Genomic DNA, 13,619 nt, shown 5'->3' with positions numbered 1-13,619 from the left:
GCGCGGCCCTGGGAGAGGCGTTGCCGTGGCAACCGGCCCGGCGCCCGCCAGCTGCGGATGAGCTCACTGGGCGGGGCGGGGGGCGCGCGGGCCGCGGCGGGGCGGGGCGGGGCGGGCCGGGGGCGCGCGGGCCGGGGGACGCGGCAGCCCTGCACTCGCCCACGGCGGCGGCCGGGCGGCGGGCACGCGAGCGGAGGGCGCGGGGAGAGGCCCGGCCGACTGCAGGGCGCGGGGCTGCGGGCCATGGCGCCCCGGGCCCCCGCCGCCCGCCGCCCCCGCCCGCCCGGGCGCCCCCGAGCTGCGCCTCGGAGCCCGCGGAGCCGCGGCCGGCCGGGAGGTAGGGCCGGGGCCGGGGGAGCGGAGGAGGGGACGCGCGGGGCGCGGGGGGGGCGGGGGGGAGCCGCCCCCCCCCAGGAACTGGGAGCTGCCCCCCTGGAGCTGGGAGCTGCCCCCCCCGGAGCTGGGAGCCGCCCCCCCAGGAACTGGGAGCTGCCCCCCTGGAGCTGGGAGCTGCCCCCCCCCGAGCTGGGAGCCGCCCCCCCAGGAACTGGGAGCTGCCCCCCTGGAGCTGGGAGCTGCCCCCCCCCGAGCTGGGAGCCGCCCCCCCCAGGAACTGGGAGCTGCCCCCTGGAGCTGGGAGCTGCCCCCCCCCCCCCCGAGCTGGGAGCTGCCCCCCTGGAGCTGGGAGCTGCCCCCCCCGAGCTGGGAGCCGCCCCCCCCAGGAACTGGGAGCTGCCCCCCTGGAGCTGGGAGCTGGCCCCCCCCCGAGCTGGGAGCCGCCCCCCCCAGGAACTGGGAGCTGCCCCCCTGGAGCTGGGAGCTGCCCCCCCCCGAGCTGGGAGCTGCCCCCCCGGAGCTGGGAGCTGCCCCCCCCCCCGAGCTGGGAGCCGCCCCCCCCAGGAACTGGGAGCTGCCCCCCTGGAGCTGGGAGCTGCCCCCCCCCCCCCCCGAGCTGGGAGCTGCCCCCCTGGAGCTGGGAGCTGCCCCCCCCCGAGCTGGGAGCCGCCCCCCCGGAACTGGGAGCTGCCCCCCCCCCCGAGCTGGGAGCTGCCCCCTGGAGCTGGGAGCTGCCCCCCCCGGAGCTGGGAGCTGTCCCCCTGGAGCTGGGAGCTGCCCCCCCCGGAGCTGGGAGCTGCCCCCCTGGAGCTGGGAGCCGCCCCCCCCAGGAGCTGGGAGCTGCCCCCCTGGAGCTGGGAGCTGCCCCCCCCGGAGCTGGGAGCCGCCCCCCACCCCGAGCTGGGAGCCGCCCCTCCGCAGCCCCGACTGCGGGCTTCCCGTGTGCGACGTGCGGGACCTGCGGGGCTGGAGCAGGGGGCTGGCCAGACGGCCCCCGGGGGCGCGGGGTCACTCGGGGCCGGGGGGTGGCGCGGGGGGGGAGCCGCTGTCCCGCGCCCCGGAAACCTGCAGGCACTGGGCCGAGCCCCGGCCCCCTGGCGGGCCGGGTTCCAGGGGGCGTGAGTGTGAGAGTGAGTGTAGAGAAAGAACCGAGCGGGGCTCAGCAGCCAGACCCCACCCCCGCCCCGCTGTGGTCACGTTTGCAGTCTTGGGAAAGCAGGCTGGTGAAGATGATTAAATGATCGTATTTCTCCCACTTTCCCCCTAAGGGTGGACTTGGGAGCAGACGGAGCCCAGTGGGGGAGTCTCTCAACACGAGACGCGATGGTATTTAGGAGGGATCAGGGAGAGCTGGGCTGCAACCACTGAGGGCGCCGGACCTCGGCGGAGGGGCCCCGGGGGAAGCGGGGTGGCCGCGGGCTCGCCCGGCCGGAGGTGCGGTGACTGTGCTTTCTGCAGCTGGTGCTGGGGCAGGAGCAAGCGGAGCGCTAGCTGGTGTGAATGTGGAACTCTAGCTGGTGTGGACATGTGCGGCGGGGATGGGACTTCTCTGATGCCCCCAAGGACTCAGGTAACGCTGGCCCCCAGGGTAGGAGGTTTGTAGCGGGCACAATACTGTAATTTTGTTATTAAGCTCTTAACACCCTTGCTGGTTAGGACATAGCAGAACAATCCTTTCTGTTTGCATCGTCGAACATTGGACACACCGACGGAGTGCAGTAGAAAGTCTTTGGGGTGGGCTGCTTTGGTGGGGTGAGTTCTGTGAGAAGTCACGGCAAAGGGTGACTCCTCTTTTTTGGGCGGGGGGAGTCTCAGTGAAAATGCTGGCGGAGGAGGATGGCCTTCAGTCCTTCTACTGGGAAGACTTGAAGGCTCCCTGTGTTGTGTAATCATTCACTTGACTACTCCGTGCTAGGCGTTAGGGGTGAATAAAATAGCTCTCTGCTTTCCAGAACCTACCATTGATTGGGGTAGTCAAAAAATTAATACCAGGGGCACCTGGCTGACTCATTTGGTAGCACATGGGATTCTTGATACTGGGGTTTGTGAGTTCAAGCCCCACACTGGGTATAGAGATCACTTTAAAATCTTTTTAAAAATGCAAATACATAAATAAAATTTAAAAGCCAAAAAAAAAAAAAAAAAAAAAAAGCAAACCAGTCATAGGCTGCCCTGGCTGTGAGTGCTGCAAGTAGCGGCACCCAGAGCTGCATGGCCCAGCTCTGGGGAGGCCCGGCAGAGTAGGTAATGCTGGGACTGAACCCTGGAAAACCTCTTCATTGAGAAAACAAAGTACGGAAGGTTGTTCCAGCCTGAGGAAAGGGCAGGAAAGCGGTGCACACCACGCACCTAAAGGGAGGGAGGAGGAGGCAAATGTGGGGAGAATTCACGGTGTGCCCCCAGGGGAAGGAAGCTGAAGTGATGGCTTCAACTGGGTGTCCTAGAAAGCCTGCTCTGGTTGTTGGGTGGAGGTCTGGAGGAGGATGGGATGGAGACCAAGGCCGTGCAGGGCCCAGGCCAGAGTTACTGATGCACAGATGATTGGCAATGCTGAGGTATGATGGAAGGATCCAAGAGATAGAGGTAGGACTTGGTGACAGGCTTCAGGCGCAGGTGAGGGAACTTAGACCAAAACCAAGTGCCCCAAAGCTCAGGAGAAAACAAAGCAAAGCACAAGGAGTGGATATTTTGAATGGCCTGAGTGGAGCAGATTACAACACTTGGACAATGAATCTGGCTCTAAGTTTTCTGGCAGCTTAGAGACAAACAAAAATACACTGGATTGCACAGTTTTGGATTTCTGACAACAGAAAGCTTGCAAATTAATTTTCGGAACAAAATTTTTTCCTGGAATTAACTCAACAGGGAATTTGTCATGAGGAACTTTGTGTAAAGACTAAAGAGTGACATAGAAAAAAAAAATCTTCATTGTCAGTATTACAAAAGATGGGAAGGTAAAATTCCACATGACTATCTTCCTCTAGTATCTTCCTGTGATGACTTGGGAACTTACTGCATTTCTGTGGGCTGCTGAGAGTCAGCTCAGGCCTGGGGGCAGCCGCAGCGCAGGCAGCTGGGACCAGGGGAATTTGGGGTGGAGGAGCCCATTTTCTCAAGTGTTGGAAGAGATGACACCCGCTTTGATGAATGTGACCTGCAGAGCACCCCGGGTTCCCACCATGATGGGGAAGCAGGCAAGTCATAGTATGGTCCAGACCAGACTCGGGTCTGCTAGGGCGGTGAGCACCCAGAAATTCTGACCAAAGGAAGGTGGGGAGTGGGAGCAGAGTTTGAGGAGTCCTTTCATTTTTTTTTAAAGTTTTTTTTTTTAAGATTTATTTATTTATGATAGACAGAGAGAGAGAGAGAGGCAGAGACACAGGCAGAGGGAGAAGCAGGCCTCCATGCTGGGAGCCTGATGTGGGACTTGATCCTGGGACTCCAGGATCACGCCCTGGGGCGAAGGCACGTGCTAAACTGCTGAGCCACCCAGGGATCCCCTGAGGAGTCCTTTCAGATGGGCAAGTCCACTTCCCTACCATGGTCCCAGCCTCTCTACCCTCAGACCTGATGTTTTAAGCCTGCTCCTAGCGGTGGGGAAAGGGTGCGACTCCAGAGACCAGAGATTCTGAGAGCGGCCTGGGTCTGGGAGGGTGGGAACCGTGTTTGCTGAAACAAGGAACGTCGCAGGACAACAGGGAGTGTGAACTGAGAGGACAGGTGAGCTGGGCAGGTCTGCAGACTCCGTCACAAACCTCCTGGTTGGGTCCTTCCCTTTGCTTTCTGTGGAAGGAATAGAACCTGCAGCATTTAGGTCAGTGCATTGCTACTGTTTAAACCGTCTTTTTACTAATTTTAGATGTCTTACATTAGCATTGAGTAGGTATCCGATTTCTACTCCCCACCCCCATCACGTTTTTTTAACATTTGTAACTCAGGGTGCACTTTGGAATACACATTTAGGGGCGCCTGGGGGGCTCAGTTGGTTAAGCGTCTGCCTTCAGTTCAGGTCATGATCCCAGGGTCCTGGAATCGAGCCCCGCATCAGGCTCCCTGCTCAGTGGGGACTCTGCTTCTCCCTCTGCCTCTCCCTGTTTGGGCTTGTGCGCTCATGGGCGCTCGCTCTCTCTCTCTCTCTCTCTCTCTCTCTCTTTTTCTTTCTCTCACTCTCTCTCAAGTAAATAAATACAATCTTAAAAAAAAAAAAACACACACACACACATTTAAATGTCCTGGGGGAGCATTTTTTTTTAAAGCAACAGATGCCTGAGCCCCACCCTAAATGGATTAAATAAACATCTCTGAGAGTGGGCTTTGGGCATCAGTACTTTTTTAATATATATATATTTATTTTATTTATGATAGTCACACACAGAGAGAGAGAGGGGCAGAGACACAGGCAGAGGGAGAAGCAGGCTCCATGCACCGGGAGCCTGACGTGGGATTCAATCCCGGGTCTCCAGGATCACGCCCTGGGCCAAAGGCAGGCGCTAAACTGCTGCGCCACACAGGGATCCCGTGGGCATCAGTATTTTTGAAAGGTCACAGGTGATTTTAAGGTGCAGCCAAAGGTGAGAGCTGCTGCTTTAACAGTCACATAAAGGGTTCATCACAGTGGGTGACAGATTCCAAAAGCAAGGACCCCATAAAATTTAAGATTAGGAAGCCTCTTACTCATTATGGAATCAAATGGCTGAGCAGCCATCAACATCAGGGTTTAAAGCCAACCTGAACAGATACACACGTAAAAAGGCTGGTGGCAGACACATTCATGTGAAACTAAGTACGTATGTGAAGTATTTTTTAAAAATAGAAATTCTAAAAGCATAATCACAAGGCTTCTGCAGTTAGATTTCCCTGATCCTGTTCTGTGTAGTGCTGCACCTTAGCCCAAACTGAGAAACTTTGGCACCATTGTCTCTGCCTGGAACCCACATAAGTCTGCTTTTCTTGAGTGCTGAGCCTCTGAGTTCTGGATTCTCCTTGCCTCCTGATATTCAAGTGTATTTGTTTTCTGACCCATGTCTTCTGTATGGGAAAGAAACAGAGAATTAGTTTGCAATTGAACATCCATAATGTCTCAATCAAAAGGAATGAATCTCTAAGGGTTGAATTCCGCAACTCTGACAGGTTAATAAAGGGAAATTCTGAGGCTGGATGACTTTCCCAACAACATTCAAATATACCTTGTAGGCATTCGTTTCTCTGGCAGTGGGCAAAGTTGGCTCAGCTTCCTTTACTCTCTGGAATCCCAGCCCCATCTTTTTTGCTTCTTGGGGGCCTGTGGAATGTCTCATGAGTGACCAGCGTTGTGTCATGCCCAGTCTCCTGTGTCCAGCCATGGAGCCTTATTCCTCCACAGAGCCAGATGGCCTCCACAGGTACCGCAGGCTGTCTTTAAACCCCCCTACAGGGACACCTCGGTGGCTCAGTGGTTGAGCTTCTGCCTTGGGCTCAGGTCATGATCCCACGGTCCTGGGGGCCTGGGATTGAGTTCTGCATCGGGCTCCCCATAGGGAGCCTGCTTCTCCCTCTACCTATGTCCCTGCCTCCCTATATGTGTCTCTCATGAATAAATAAATAAAATCTAAACAAAACAACAAGAAACCCTGTGTTGGCTACCCATCGGGGTTGACAGGCGCATCTGCCCCTTTAATTATATTTCAGTCACCTGAAAATGAGGTGAGCACGTGCCTCAGTTTTCCACATTTGATGTCCAAAGACAGAATATGTTGAGAAGCCAGAGTCAGACCATCTTTTACCCTTGTGCCAAGATCATTGTCTGATCTGAGCAAAAACGTATCCTGTCGACTCTCCACTTGCATAGAAGCTAAGCCCTTTGCCATCTGCAGCCCAGAAATGCTTTGTCTTTGGCTTCCCTTGGACGCATCCATCCTTGGCCTGCAGTTGCCTGGAAGAGAGGTGAGCCCCAGACCCTCTTTTCTAACAGGCTGAACTGCCAAAAACTGTTATCTTTTTCCCCCTGGCTTTAGGGAAGGAAGGAGTGAGTCACCTTCGTGGCAAGTTCAGGGAAGAGGTAGGCTTCCCTCAGTGGTGGGAACCAAGAGGCTGCAGGCTCCCCTTCAGAAGGAAATGAGAGCAGGATCGAGCTGGAGAGCAGGGCCAGGACGGGAAGTTGTGGCCGTGACCATCTTTCCAGGGTACCCCAGGGCTGTGTATCTTATCAGGAGGGCTTGTCACACCAGTGCAAGCACAGTATCAGCTGCATTTCCTTTGCTGGTTTTGTTTTCTTAAAAAGCGTACTTTAAAATTGTGAGTTGACTTTTTTTTTTTAAGATTTTATTTATTTATTTATGAGAGAGAGAGAGAGAGAGGCAGAAACACAGGCAGAGGGAGAAGCAGGCTCCATGCAGGGAGCCCAATGTGGGACTCGATCCAGGGACCCCCAAGATCACGCCCTGGGCCAAAGGCAGGCGCCAAATCGCTGAGCCACCCAGGGATCCCCGTAAGTTGACTTTTATACACAGACTTTTATTTATACATATATTTTTCTGTGTAAACTGTGAAAGTTCTGCTTGTTGGAAAACATTTAAGCAATACATAAAGAATAAAACGAGAAAAAATGAAAGTTAACCACATACTGTCTCCCTCCCTGAGGCAATCAGTGTATGGTATATATCCCAGATCCCCCCCGACCTTTCTTTTCTTTGTATGTAATATGTTTGCTTACGGAACTGGGTGCATACTGTCACAATTGAACAGCAGTTTGTGAAAATAAGTCCATGTGGGACGTACATCGTGCCATTCTCTGCAGCTGCCTGGTGTTCCTTCAGTGTGGATTGCCTTTATTAGTTTAACACGTTACCTGTTGATGGACCCTGGGTTGTTTCTGATTTTAGCCACTACAAACACTCTCTGGCACTTGTTCCAGTATTTCTATAAGATAAATTCTTTTTTTTTTTTTATTTATTTATGATAGTCACAGAGAGAGAGAGAGAGAGAGAGAGAGAGAGGCAGAGACACAGGCAGAGGGAGAAGCAGGCTCCATGCACCGGGAGCCCGACGTGGGATTCGATCCCGGGTCTCCAGGATCGCGCCCTGGGCCAAAGGCAGGCGCCAAACCGCTGCGCCACCCAGGGATCCCCTATAAGATAAATTCTTATAATTATAATTGCTAGACTAAAATAGATTTCGGGGGGGGGGGGCAGCCCCAGTGGCTTAGCGGTTTAGCCCCGCCTTCGGCCCAGGGCGTAATCCTGGAGACCCAGGATCGAGTCCCATATCAGGCTCCCTGCATGGAGCCTGCTTCTCTCTCTGCATCTCTCTCTCTCTCTCTCTAATAAATAAATAAAATCTTAAAAAAACATAGATTTCAGGGACGCCTGAGTGGCTCAGCAGTTGAGCGTCTGCCTTCAGCCCAGGGTGTGATCCCAGGGTCCTGGGATTGAGTTCCACATTGGGCTCCCTGCATGGAGCCTGCTTCTCCCTCTGCCTATGTCTCTGCCTCGCATTCTGTGTCTCTCATGAATAAATAAATAAAATCTTAAAAAAAAAAAAAAAGATTTCAAAGCCAAATGCATATTGAATATATTTGGGCCCAGTGATGGACATCCCAAAAATGAGATTCTGATGCTCAATCTAAAAAAAAATTATAAAATATATTATTATATTATACCTCTCTCTCGTTTTAAAAGATTTTATTTATTTGAGAAAGTGTGTGCAGGAGCAGGGTGAGGAGCAGAGGGAGAAGCAGACTCCTCACTGAGCAAGCAGCCTGACTGATTCCAGCGTCCTGGGATCATGACCTGAACCGAAGGCAGATGCTTAATCAACTGAGCCACCCAGGTGCCCCAACCTCTCTCTCTCTTAACCCAAGTGTTCCCACCCCGGTTCCCCACCGAATTTACTATGAGTTTCTATTTAAGTTAATACAAAAATTAAAATTCACAGTGTGGTACATTCATAAAGGGAATCTACTATTTTGAGTTTTATTAAAATAGGCAGCATATTAAAATTATAATTTATAAGAAGTTTATTATATTTTGTAGGTTGATATCCAGCAAACTGATTTAATTTTGTCTCTGTTGGTTTCGTGTTCCAATAACCTTGATCCCACATAACCATGAGTCCACATATTGTGTAGGCGGAAATGTGGGATGGGTGGGGTAGGTTATACACGAGTCATCCCAGTGCAATAATCCAAAGTGCCTCCCCTTTCTCCCTCATACTTCCTTGCTTCTCAAAAAGAGATACGGTAGGGTTGCGTTTGACTTAGCACCAAGTTCTCTGGAAATCCACTTTGGGTTGTGGATAGGGCAACCGTATATACAGACTGGGACACTTTGAAAGTAAAAAGCGAGCACTTAAGATAAATTTTTTTTATTTTTTTTATTTTTATTTTTATTTTTTTTTGATAAATTTTTTTAAAAAAGATTTTATTTATTCATGAGAGACACAGAGAGTGAGGCAGAGACACAGGCAGAGGGAGAAGCAGGCTCCCTGCAGGGACCCCAATGTGGGACTCGATCCCAGGACCCCAGGATCACGACCTGAGCCCAAGGCAGACATTCAACCACTGAGCTACCCAGGCGTCCTTAAGATAAATTGTTAATTGGTCTACAACAGATCTATGTTGGGACTGTCCTTGGAAACTGCAACTCACAGCCGCCCTGGGAAAGGAGGAGATTTGGCCGTGGTGCCCATTTTCCCTGCTGGTCCTGGTGCACTGACATAAGTAGACATGAGTTTGTATTGTCCCTCTGCCCCCGAGCCTTTTTTAACTCCCCCAGAGTAGAGCCCTCAGCCCAGGGAAAGAGGAGGGGTCAGTCAGGTGCTACACATGAACTTTTTCCCCCAAAAAGAGTCAGAGGAGATGGATACTACTGCCCCTGCCAACCCCCAGCTCACCATGAGAAAAATAATAACCGACTACCTTTTTTCAGCAAATTGGAAACACTAAAGCAGCTGTAATTTTTTTTTTAAGCAGCTGTAATTTTATCTGTGCTTTTCATGTCTCTGGGAGTTACAGGCTCAGTCACCCCCAGATGACCAGGCAAAGGCACTTGGATGGGATCATGCAGCCCATCAGGATTAAAACTGCCCTTGCATGATCAAGGGAGAAGTTAGCTGGGGGAGAAGGCATAGAGGGCCAATTTGATCACTGGGCAGGGGTGATGGAGTGGCCTGAGATTTAGAACTTGCATCCCCTGCAGCTGGATGGGCCAGTGGGCCAGTTTCTCAGCCGCAGACTTGGTCAGGGGTGGTGACCAGGAAGACGCAGAGGAGATTCTAAAAGCAGCTTGCAGGTGCTCTGGGCTTCTATGCCAGAAAATGTCTCCAGCTCTCTGGGGGCTCAGGGGGGGTTCTCTACTTAAGACTGTGAGTTGTAGGAGAGAGTGGTTCAGATTTGGAATGAAGTATGTGATCATCCAACCCCTAGTAAAACTCCCCAGCATCTTGTGGCTCCTGTCATCCTTTACATCTGGTCCATGTCATCGTCTGTGTTGGTGACAATCAACAAACATACACAAGCTCCCAGGACATCAAAAAGCGACCAGTGCTTTCTGTTTACTCTCTTTGCTGATCTGATGCATCTAATGGGGTGAAAAAATCTCAGAGAAGAGTAATCTCCTTGATGCCTCCCAAAACAGTGAGACTTGGAGGTCCCAGCACTTCTGAAGGGCCAAGAAAGGCTCTGGTCTCCCCTGAACACAAGACAGCCAAGATTGCCAGCCTGGGGCAGAGAGGAGAGAACCAGGGAAAGGGTCAAAGACAAGCAGCTTCTGATACACACACAGCTCCAGGCTCAGGCTGCCAGAGGAGGATGCTGCTTCCAGGCTGGGGAGATGGAGCCCCTGAGGCAGGCCCACCAGCTCCTCCCCGAGGCCCTGGAATCCTGCTTCCTTCCCTAACCATCTGCGGGGACCTTATCTGAAGTTATTAATGATGCATCCTGTGGCCAGTTAACTGTTCTTTACCTCCCTAATGTACGTGTCCACTCCCCCACCCCAGGTCAAGGTTGATGTAGAACTGATGTGCTCTGATATATCTGTCCACTTGTCAAAATGCTGACTGCTTCTGAACTGCTTGGTAAACACTCACTGCCCTGAGCGTCCAGTCACCCACATTCCCAGGAACCCCAACCTCCCCAGATCCAGCCATTACAGGGTTAACAGTGAGGCCATTCTGATTGGCTGGTGGCCCAGCCACCTTTGGTAAGTACTCAAGTGCCTCCTTCCCTGAGACACCATAGTCTTTGGTTATTCTCATTGTCTTTAGAAAGAGAGATCTCCACCAGTTCATTTTCTTTTTCTTCTCCAACAAGCAGTTGTGCCTCACTCCTAGTAGACCAACTGTGGGTTAGACACTGTAGAGGAATAAAAAGAAGCCCAAGGCCTGTGTACCATCATCAGACTGCACCATCTAGTTGGAAGGCCCAGATAAAGAAAAAGAAGCTGAGGCAAGCTCAGTAGCAAGGGCCATGTAAGAGCGAGTTTCTTCACTCTCTTTGTTTGCACTTGTCCCTCAGGTCATTCCTGCTCACAGGTTCAGGGGCTCCTTCCTAGATTTACACCTGGGGGACTTCTTTTGCCAGACCCTTAGATCTTCACCTCTGACTGCCTACTCCAGGAGGGTCCTCTTAAATGTGTCATTTTAACTCTATCATGTCCAATAGAGTGCATACCTTCATTGTGTATTTTTATTTAACCAGGGTAGCCAATCTTAACTCGTCCTCCTTCCTTTCAGGACATGCCCAAGTGTCAGCCACCAACCCACTTCATCTTCTCCTGGTTCTCATCACTCAGGGGCTTCCATCCCCTGAGTCCAGGTGTCCAGGCACCTCCAGGCACTCAATCTAGTCTTAAGGACCACCAGATCCGACTGCTTTGAGGCCGTCTGTGACTCCTCTCTCATTGCCCACCTCTACATTCTTTTAGTTTATATTTGTTTCATAACCTTCACCAATGTAGTTCAGATTTAGTCCTTGAACCAATCTCCTATTATGACTTCTTTGAAATATGTGTCAGGCATTCCCTGGACTGATCCTGTCTTTTTTTTTTTTTTTAAGATTTTATTTATTTATTCATTAGAGACAGAGAGGCAGAGAAGCAGGCTTCATGCAGGGAGCCCCATGTGGGACTCGATCCCGATCCTGGGACACTAGGATCACACCCTGAGCTGAAGGCAGGTGCTCAACGGCTGAGCCACCCAGGCGTCCCCGATCCTGTCTTTTTGTCTTGAACAATTGCAATCTTTAATTGCCATTCGGTTAATTGGGCTTACAGCTGTTATCCCTAGCTCTAAGAGGCAGGGACCATCCCCTATATTTGTATATTTGCATATTTCCCAAAGGCACCTCATGTGAACTCCTGTATTCGCTCTTCGGTTAATTTTACTGATTAAATTCAAATCCATCCATGCCGGCCCAGATGAACTAAATAAAATCATGGGGGGAAAGACCATTTCCCATATCTAAAAACCTAGCTAAATAAAAGGAACACGTTCCCAGGCATCACACAACTTCCAAGTACCAAACACCAGGCACAGATAGTAAACAAACAGAAACAGGACCTCAGAGTTCAGGGAGCCTGAAAAGGAGGGGGAGGGGAGGGAAGGGGTGGGGAATCAGGATGAGCCCGCTGTGCTGATCAAGGGTGGGCTCCTCCTACTTCCACATCCAGGCTGAAGCTGAGCTTGAGCACGTCCTGGTCTCTACCGAAAAGGAAAGGGGGTCAGCTCCCCTTCCAATTTCAAAACCAACTTGTACAGATTACACTGCAATGGCAATTCCATGTTTGAGAGTGTTTTGTAGCTTTCCCAACTTGGAAACAACTGAGGCAAGATCAAGAGCCCTGCAGATGAGCCTAGGAGGTGTTATTGTTATTATTATGAGCTCCCATATGATTGCTCCTATTTTATTATTTGGCAGAGTTAAGCACCCTTTCTTGCAGAAGACAAGTGTTGAGCCCCCCTCCCCTTTTTTTTTGTTGAGCCCTTTTTATGGGACATGTGCTATGCTGAGTGCTTTACAGGTGCATTCTTATTTAATCCTTACTGCATTCTTCCAAAGTAGGTGCTACAGTCACCATAGTTTCACAGAGGAGAGAACTGCGTCTTTGAAAACTTGTCCCAGGTCCCACAGCTCCAGTGGCAGAGCTGGAATTTGAACCTGGGTCTGTTGGCAAATTCTTTGCTTTTTTTTTTTTTTTTTTTTTTTTTTTTTATGATAGTCACACAGAATGAGAGAGAGAGAGGCAGAGACACAGGCAGAGGGAGAAGCAGGCTCCATGCACCGGGAGCCCGACGTGGGATTCGATCTTGGGTCTCCAGGATCGTGCCCTGGGCCAAAGGCGGGCGCCAAACCACTGCGCCACCCAGGGATCCCAAATTCTTTGCTTTTTAACCCCATCTCTCGAGGCCTTTCCCAGAACAAGGAGCCCCGGCAGAGCGGCCTGGGCCCCCTCCTCCCTCCCTGGCCCCAGGAAGGGGGATGCGAGATGACGTCTTCCTTGAAGATTGCTGCCTTTTGTCCAAATGTGCTGGCCGGGAGCCAAGCTGGAAAGTCTCTGCTCATGGAAAGAAAGAGAACAGAAGCCAGCAAAAGAGGGTGGGAAAGGGTGTGAGGGGGAGGAAAGGAAGAGGAGGACAGGAATTAGGGAGAGAAGAGGCAGGAAATCGAGGAGTTTGGAGCAGCTCAGCTGCAGCCAGAGATGGGTGTCAAGAAGCAAACAAAACGTGGCCTTCAGGTGCATCCCTTCAAGTGCCTACCTCATGGTGTGGGGTGAGCATCCAGCGCTGGCAGGCACAGGCCCTGGGGCTCTCCAGGTGCTCATGGGCCAGGACTGACCCGGCAGGCTGGGGGTGGGGCACTACCTCCCCTCCCCTCGGTATTACCGTTTGGTAAGGTCAGGTTAAAAGGAACATCAGGAGAGCATTCAGGAGCAAGAAAAAGTCACAAAATGGCAGCTTGAGGGCAGCCTCTGGGAGTGGAAGGGATGGCCAGGCAGTGCCTTGGTGCCAGGGTGTTCGCGGTGGACAGGACAGGAATGGAGGGGAGGGGAGAGAGGGGTGGGTACTGGGTACTTGGAATAAAATCCAATCATAACAATTTATCGAGTAGCTACTTTGTACTCAGGAAGGGAAGGCCTGTACTCTGGCACAAAGCATTTCTTTGAGTGCTAGGCACTGGACTCTTGAATCTGACAACCCAGACACCTTCAGCATCCATGTGGCCTTGGAGAGAGTCCTCTAGACCTCAGTCTCCACGTCTGTAAAGGGGAGACAGTTGTAAGGTTGGCATGAGGATTCAATGAAAGAATCCA

At 52.0% G+C, this 13,619-nt stretch overlaps 1 protein-coding gene across 4 annotated transcripts in view; it reads left to right on the top strand.

Moving 5' to 3' along the window:
- The first annotated feature begins 290 nt into the window (after positions 1–290).
- The window catches only part of DENND2A (DENN domain containing 2A), a 103,741-nt gene continuing 90,412 nt past the window's right edge, over positions 291–13,619 (top strand). For 2 of the 4 annotated variants that reach the window (XM_055335188.1, XM_055335189.1), the window contains exon 1: positions 1,590–1,906. The gene's annotated coding sequence lies outside the window, so the exon portion shown is untranslated. Of the gene's footprint in view, positions 338–1,589; positions 1,907–13,619 lie in introns of those variants that run through there. The other 2 variants (XM_055335185.1, XM_055335184.1) reach the window with 2 other exon arrangements.

This window comes from Nyctereutes procyonoides, unplaced genomic scaffold, assembly GCF_905146905.1.
Source record: "Nyctereutes procyonoides isolate TBG_1078 unplaced genomic scaffold, NYPRO_anot_genome, whole genome shotgun sequence".
Taxonomy (NCBI): Eukaryota; Metazoa; Chordata; class Mammalia; order Carnivora; family Canidae; genus Nyctereutes; species Nyctereutes procyonoides.
This window is presented reverse-complemented; position numbering and strand designations above follow the sequence as displayed.